Below are 8,806 nucleotides of genomic sequence, written 5' to 3' on the forward strand. Positions count from 1 at the left end.
CAGCCAGACCATCCACGGGACTCTGCTAGGGGGATGTCTTGTGGGGAAAAGACAGACCTGTCCTCACTGAGGGAGTGAAGTCCCTTTTGTCACAGCTAGCAGCGGTCCCTCTCAGGACTGCTGGGACAGGGGCAAGCTTGCTGCCCGTTATGGCTGCTATGGGGGCCCACGAGGCACTGGGCACAGCAGTCAGTCCGTGTGATTCTCACAGCGGGGAGAGAGGCTGCACCCAGCTTCCTGGGCATCTAGCCTAAGCTGGCTAAAGCTATAATGCGCACATCCCTGACCCTGACCTCAGCCCTGTCCGCTCACCTGGCTGAACACCTCAAGGCTGACAGATTACACACCCATGAGGAACCATCTTTTGGGGAGGGGAAGGCAGAGCGGTACATGAAACCTCTCCTAGAGCCGGAACTGATTCTGGAAAGTGTCACAAGCCAGAGTGGCACCGGAATGGTGCTTAGTGCTGTTGGTGCTTAGAGTGTGGCTGTGCCTGGGGCTGTGAGGACCCATATCTATAAGTAGAGGGAAGCGCTGTGTTTTGGAGGCAAATGTCTGTTAACCTGACTCCCCGGGACCTCTGTCTGCCTTTCTGGATGTCTGTGAGGGCAATGCACAGGTCCTCCCCAGGACCTTCCCACTGGTGAGGAAGTTGATGTTGGGTCCCTAAGAAGACACAGCATGCCTTTAATCCCAGCACTCGGGAGGCAGAGGATCTCTGTGAGTTCGAGGCCAGCCTGGTGTACAGGGTGAGTTCCAGGAAAGCCAGGGCTGTTACACAGAGAAACCCAATCTCAGAAAAACATAAACAAATAAATAAATAAATAAGGAGACGGCTGGAGAGATGGCTTAGAGGTTAAGAGCACTGGCTGCTCTTCCAAAGGTTCCGAGTTCAATTCCCAGCAACCACATGGTGGCTCACAGCCATCTAGAATGTGATCTTCTGGTATGCAGGTGTACGTCCAAGCAGAACACTGTGTGCATAATCAATCAACCAATCAATCTTTTTTTTTTTTTAAGTTTTAGTTTTTCGAGACAGGGTCTCTATGTGTATCCTTGGCTGTCCTGGACTCGCTTTGTAGACCAGGCTGGCCTCGAACTCACAGCGATCTGCCTGCCTCTGCCTCCCGAGTGCTGGGATTAAAGGCGTGCGCCACCACCGCCTAGCATCAATCAATCTTTTAAAAAATAAAATAACAAGGGAGAGGCAGCACTAGGCCCGAAGGCAGTAGATGCTGCTAGAATCCAGGGGACCTCTCAACCCTGGCTGGAGCTAGTCCATCTCTATTTTTTGCCTCCACTGTGGACTCCTGGACTCTACCACACCTGGACCAAGTAACTGAGGCTGCCTTCTGTCTCCTGGAGCCCAGCCGTCCAGGAGTCCTGAGCAAGGGCGAGGCGAGGCTGCCCTCTGGTTCAAGCTGGAAGTGACCATCTGATAGGGAGGGACCCAAAGGGACAGGGAGGGCGCTAAAGGCACAGCCCGAGGGACTCAGGAGATGCGCTGAAGGCAGGTCCAGAAGCTCAAAATGCCTAGAAGGTCACCCTGACCCGAGCCAGAACCAGCTCTGGACAGACTCACGTGAGAGGGAAAGCAAGGGCGGTCTGGCTAACCGCGACCCGGAGACGGCAGGCGCTGGGCTACCGCACTCGCAGTGCAGAAAAGTATCCCCGGCCATGGGTGCATTTGGCAGCGCCTCGGCCAGAGCATCTAGTGTCTGCTCTCAGCAAAAGGATGGACACCTGGGGGCCCCATCTGGGCGCCTGCGCTGCAGCTTTGGTCTGCTGCAGCTCAGGGGCAATCAGGATTGTGCTGGGCGGGAAAGAGAGAGAATGTCAGGAATGGGCAGGCCTCCGTGCAATGGATCTATTGCCACTTGTAAGGGAAGAGGGAACAGAACACGGGGGCTCTGACAATAATCACAGTTGTCACCTTGATGACGCCCCCCAGCATGGCCTGCCTGGAATTCACTGAGGTTTATTCAGGCCCAGCCTCCAGCCTCGCAGCCTTGGAGCAGACAGCGGAACTTGCGGAAGAGAATGCGTGCACGCATGCGTGTCTGTCTGTCTATCTGAATGCCCTTCTGTAGCCATGGTTAGATAGATGATGGGTTCGTGTGAGGGCAGGACCATGGACAGTCCTGTCTCACCTTCTCCCTGGTAGCACCCTGTATTCACGCTCAGCATCTGTACCCACTACTCAGTCCTGTCGCATTGGCCCAACATTCTCCCTGACGCGGGACCATCTGACCAGAGACACAGAAAGGGTCAGTGGGCTCAAGGAAGCTCATCAAGTTTGGACATTAACGGCTCAGTCTCAGATGCCCACCTCTAGCGTGGTCCATCACACAGGGCCTCACTAGGATACACTCACACACACACACACACACACACACACACACACACACACACACACACACGATCCCCACCAGGTGCTTTGTCTTTGGATGGCTGAGCTTCCCTGGATATAGAATCCACTGTTGTAATAGAGACAGTAGCAGGCATCCCAAAGGCCTAGGGTCCCTTCTGGGACCTGGCAGTAGAATCTAAGGCCCTCAAATCCCCCCTCGGGGAGACATTCAGAATCCATACAGGCAGGAGCCAATAGGACACGGCACTTCTTCAACAGGGATTTCAAAGGTGCAAAACCACTCTTGACCAGCAGGTGGCGCCAGGCCCCTGCTCCTGAACAGGGCCTAGCATCCCTAGCTGGGCCACTGGGTGGCAGCAACATTCCAGAGCCAGGTGGCTGACTCTCCCCCGGGACAGACACAGAAATCTCTCTAAGGCAGATTTCAGCCAGCTTCCACGGGAGTCTCTGGAAAGACCTCAGAGGCTGCTTTTCAAACCCACCAGTTCCAAAAGCACCTACCTCTCCCGGTACCAAGCTCCCCAGAATCGCAGCTTCTCTCACTCATTATAGTGGGTCACCAACACCAGGCAAGGAAGGGAATGGTTCTCTGACCTTGCTGGAAACCTACATAAAACCACACGCACCCGTGCGAGTGCACGTGCGCTCGGACCCGTTCTCACACTGACACGCACCTGTTCTCACAAACACAGCTGGATCACATGCACACACATATTCGTGAGCATCACTTCTCCCCACATTTTATTTATTTATTTACTGTTTGTTTGTTTGTTTGTTTTTCGCGACAGGGTTTCTCTGTGTACCCCTGGCTCTCCTGAACTCGGTTCTGTGGACCAGGCTGGCTTCAAATTCACCGAAACCCACCTGCCTCTGCCTCCCTGAGTGCTGGGATTAAAGGCACGTGCCACCATTCCGGGCTTACGTTTTAATTAAATGGAAAAAACCCAGAAAGGCCCCTCGCCAATGTAGGTACTTTCTGTTGGGTCCTGTTTTCCTCCCAACACCCACCCTACCCCATATCTCTCTCCTCCTCCGAGACATCACCCAAGCACAGTCCTTGGACTTTCCCATCAACAGAACACACACACACACACACACACACACACACACACACACACACACACACTAAAAACAAAAACAAAAAAAACAAGACATGGTGGTGCCTGACTTGTAATCCCAACACTGAGGTGGCTTCGGCTTTGGTTGTGAGTTTGAGCTAGAAAGTCCCTATCTCAAACCCTCTGCCTTCCTCCTCTACCTCCCTTCTCTGAAACCATCCTCCCATCTACCCCACCCCTACCCCACCCCCACCCTCCCACCCCACCCCCACCCTCCCACCCCACCCCCACCCCCACCCCTACACCCGGCTGCCGCCACTTTCTAAACAGTTGATGAGCTTTCTTCAACTGGCGCCAGTGTTCTGAGTCTGTCCGCGACCACTCCCCTGCCCCTGCCTGTGCAAACCCTGGAGGAGAGATTTCTCAACCCCTCTGCAGGGGGCCCAATTCACACCTCTAGCTGCTCTCCGCCCACCTCGGCCGGTTGCCTGCCCCACGTCTGCATAAGCATGACTAGAGGACGCCTCAGCTCTCCCGCTCCCCTTGAGCCTTGCCCCTCAGCCCACCACCCCTGCAGCCGCCCAGCATGCCGAGGTTTGTCTTGCCTCTAGAGGGCGTCCTGAATCCCACCCTCCTCGCCTTCCGTCTTTTCCTCTTTCTGTCTTTGGAGGCAGCGCCTTGCTACCATAGCCTCAACTGGCCTTGAATGCACTCAGGAGCCCAGGCTGGCCTGGCTCACAATCCTCCTGCCTCCACCCCTGTGGTGTTGGAATCAGAATCATGCACTATCAGGGACTGACCAAGTTCTTTTTCCTATTTGGAGCTGTCATTCTGTTTGGTTGTTTGCGTGGTTGGTTGGGTTGGTTGGTTGGTTTGGGTTTTTTGTTTTGTTTTCAGGACAGGGTTTCTCTGTGTAGCCCTGGCTGTCCTAAAACTCATTTTGCAGTTCCAGGCTGACCTGGAACTCACATCGATCCTCCTGCCTCTGCCTCACCAGTGCTGGGATTAAAGGCTTGTGCCACCGCGCCTGGCTGGTGCTGTCATTTAAACCCACACCACTGTCCTCTCTGGCCTTGGCTCTTGAAGTAATAAGAAAATAAGAAAAAGAAAGAAAATAAGGATGGTCACATGTGATGGTTCCCAAGAGACTGAGGCAAGAGGCTTTGAGTTCCAGGGCGACCTAAGCTACATAGTGAGTTATAGATCAACTTGGGCAGCAGAGTGAGTCACTGTCTCAGAAAACAGTATCGCTGGGGCTGGCAAAACAGCTCCGGAGGAGCCGGGCCCCGGAGTGGACAGAAATGAGCACAGTTGAGGAGCCGTGGTGGCGCACACCTTTAATCCCAGCACTCGGGAGGCAGAGGCAGCTGGATCTCTAAGTTCGAGGCCAGCCTGGTGTACAGAGTGAGTTCCAGGAGGCAAAGGCACTTGCCACTAAGTCTGGCCTGGACCCACAGGGTGCAAGGAGTGAACTGACTGTTACAAGCTGTCTTGTGATCTCCATCTCTGAGTGGTGGTGCACACACACACACACACACACACACACAAAGTAAACAAATAAATGTAATAATTTTTTTTTTTTACTGGAGATATTGGTCACGCCATCCTAGACTCTCCGGTGAGGAGCTAGGGATGTCAGTTCCTGTTAAGGCATTTGTCAACATGCTTGAGGCCTTTGGTTCAAGCCCCAGTACACGCTCGCGTGTGTGCACGCACACACACACACACAATCATGGTATTTGCAGGCTTACTCCATCCTGCTCTGCATAGTTCATGAATATACTGCCTTACTTACTTGCTGTTACCACCTGTGAGATAGGTACGGCGCAATTATATCCTCCCCTGGGATTTCACAGATAAGGGCCTGAGACACAGAGAGGTTAAACAATCCGCCAGAGGCCACATAGCTTTGAAAGGGCTGTCTCGGGTTTCAGCACCAGGCAGGGTTAGGGCCTGGTGTCCAGTCTTTAACCGTTAGAAGACTCTGCTGCTCCGTTGGGGCGGGGGGGGGGGGGGGATGGTTTGTGAGTTAGGAATCCAGTGACCTCTGGAGCCAGGGAAAGACAAGCAAGCCTTGCAGGGAACCACAATTGCAGACACTGTCAAGTGCCGCCTGAGGTATCCGATGAATGTCTCCTGCTGCTCCTGCTGCTGGAAGGTAGCATGGGGGAATCTGAGCTGCGCCCCCACAACAAGTGTGACAGGGAAGATAAGGACAGGTCCTTGAGTGGCCTTAGTCCATGCCTGAGCTCCAGAGGCAGAGGCCGGATGACCAATGGGGAGTTCAAAGCCATCCTTGGCTACAAGCAAGCTCCAAGCCAAGAGACCCTGCCTTGAAAAGTGAATAATTAAGGAAGTGAGGGCAGAAGCGGCAAAGGAAAATGAGGAAGAGGAGGAGAAGGGAGGGAGAAGGGAGGAAGAGAGAGCAATCCAAGCCAGGCCGGGCTGGAGAGAGGGCTGAGAAGTCCAGAGAGAGGTAGGTGGGAGATAGGAATCCGGAACCTTCTCTTGGATTGACAGGGAAGAGTGGCCCGGGATGGACAGAAATGAGCACAGTTGAGGTCCCATCCATAAACATTCCTTCTTGTGGATCTCCCCCAATGCCATCAGAGCCTGCCTGCTGCCTGCCCATCACTGCGCCAACCTGCAGCTCTCTGCCCATGGCTTAAGATTGCCCAGGAAAAGGCCGGGTGTGGTGGCGCACGCCTTTAATCCCAGCACTCGGGAGGCAGAGACAGGCGGATTGCTGTGAGTTCGAGGCCAGCCTGGTCTACAAAGTGAGTCCAGGACGGCCAAGGCTACACAGAGAAACCCTGTCTCGGGGAAAAAAAAAAAAGATTGCCCACGAAAGTCTGTGTGGTCAGTCCAGCAGCCTGGTCAAGGGGTAGCTGCCAAGGCTACCAGCTAAGGCTTCTCCTTGCGGTGCAGAGCCCCAGAAGAGGGGTACAGGGGAGAGTATAAGTCAGTCCGGCATCTGGAAGAGAGCCCCATCTGCTCTCAGAGGTGTGTGTGGGTGAAAGTCGCACAGCTCCAGAGACCTGCTTGTCCCAGCACTGTGGGAAGAAGCAGGATGGCCAAACCCAGGCCAAGCGCAGAAGCAGGGAGGTGAGAGCTCCTCTGCAACCCACACACGGATTTTCTTTTTTCTTTTCTCTCTTTTTTTTTTCTTTGCCTTTTATTTATTTCTTCTTAAATCCTGTTTCTCTCCCTGAGGCACCTAATCTATTATTTAACATTGGATTGTACGATTGAAACTCCCAGGCAAATTGAAAATTATTTGTGTTGGAGGGTTTCTCAGGCATGGTGCTCAGAGTTACCATTTCTTAGGGACTCTTAGATGCAAGCAAAGGCAAAGACCCCGGATGCAGCTCCGATCCAGGAAGGGATTGGGTGGAGCGGGGGGGGGGGGGGGGGGGGGGGGGCGTGGCTCCAGATCCTAGGGCCCCGGGGCACCTGGGGCCAGTTGACTCAAGCCCCTAACGGCCCCCAGAGCTTCACACAGCTCAGGGCCATTAATCTCTGTGCAGGATTTCACTCGGGAAATTCTGTCGATGCCCTCCCACCGGTCAAGTCTCAAGAGGCCAAGCAGGTGCGATCAGTCACCTGGTCCCCCACCCCCCGCACGCCCGCACGCCCACCCTGAGGGAAAGGCCTTAGTAACAGGAGAATTAATGTCACGGGGACAAGGGGCTCACCATCGTTTTTCAGAGGTTAGCTCTCTGTGGCTTGGCAGCCAGCGTGGCTAGCCTCAGGGAGTTGGCATAAAATGAACGGGGTTGGGGGGTGGGGCGGGATGGGACTATTGGAAGGTGACTGAGGGGCAGGGGGCTTGGGGTGGCTCGGGGAGGGCAGTGATTAAGAATGTCATACCCAGCCGGGCGTGGTGGCGCACGCCTTTAATCCCAGCACTCGGGAGGCAGAGGCAGGCGGATCGCTGTGAGTTCGAGGCCAGCCTGGTCTACAGAGCGAGTCCAGGACAGCCAAGGCTACACAGAGAAACCCTGTCTCAAAAAACCAAAAAAAAAAAAGAATGTCATACCCTAAAAAATATGGGTGAGTCACGTGACACGGTAGCGCTGTGTTCAAAAGCCAAGGACCTAGGGGGGAGCTGAGCAAATGGCTCAGTCAGCAAAATGCTTTGCTGCCCAAGTTCAAGAACCCGAATTCAGATCCCCGGTACCCATGGGAAAAGCCAGGCACAGGGATGGATGCCTGCAATCCCAGCACTGGGGAAGTGGAGACGGGCAGACCCCTAGAGTTAACCAGCCAGCCAGCCTAACTGAGCCCTGGGTTCAGTGAGAGACTGCACCTCAAAAAATACACTGGAGCCAACCAGGACTGCAAGAGAAACCCTGTCTGGTGCTGGGCGTGGTGGCGCACACCTTTAATCCCAGCACTCCAGAGGCAGAGGCAGGCAGATAGCTGTGAGTTCGAGGCCAGCCTGGTCTACAAAATGAGTCCAGGACAGCCAGGGACAAAGCAGGGACAAAGAGACCCTGTCTTGAAAAGCCAAAAAAAAAAGAAGAAGAAAGAAAGAAAGAAAGAAAGAAAGAAAGAAAGAAAGAAAAATACACTGGAGAGGAATCAAGGAAGACTCTAGATGTGCATACATGTTCACGTGCGCGCGCGCACACACACACACACACACACACACACACACACCTGTATGCACAGGTTTGGGCCCATTGGAGCAAGCAGAACAGCTATGGGCTCCCTCATGCACACAATGGTACAGTATGTGTAGGGACGGAGGAGGGAGGCTGCCTGGGAAGGCTGGTGCCAGCTCCCCAGGAACTCTGTTAGATCCCAAGGAGGAGATAAAATCCTGTGCTGCAGCTGGGAGCTGGGGCTTTGAACCGGCTTCTGTACCCCCCAAAGGATCACCGTGAAACCTGAGCCTGGCCTGGTAGTGTAGGCCTGGGGTCCAGCTACCCCAGGAGCGCGAAGAAAGAGGGGGTGGTCAGTTTAGTTTAAGGCCCGCCTGAGCAACATTGAGAGGCCCTATGTTAAGACCAAAAAGAGGTGCTGGAGAGATGGCTCAGAGGTTAAGAGCACTGACTGTTCCTCCAGAGGTCCTGAGTTCAATTCCCAGCACCCATATGGTGTCTCCCAACCATCTATAATGAGATCTGATGTCCTCTTCTGGCCTGCAGTGTGCGAGCAGGCAGAGTGCTGTACACATAATAAATAAATAAACCTTAAAAAAAAAAAAAGACTAAGAAGAGAAAAGAGAGGAAGATGGAGCTGTCACTCAGGGGTAGTGTGTACTTGCCTGGAGTGTGTTAAGGTCCTAGATTCCATCTGAAGAAACTCAAGGTTCTAGAATCCAGGATCAAGATAGACCCGGTAGCCCCAAAGGCTGCCAAGAGCACACTTT

This window comes from Acomys minous, assembly GCF_964271855.1.
Source record: "Acomys minous genome assembly, chromosome: 20".
In the NCBI taxonomy this organism is placed as follows: domain Eukaryota; kingdom Metazoa; phylum Chordata; class Mammalia; order Rodentia; family Muridae; genus Acomys; species Acomys minous.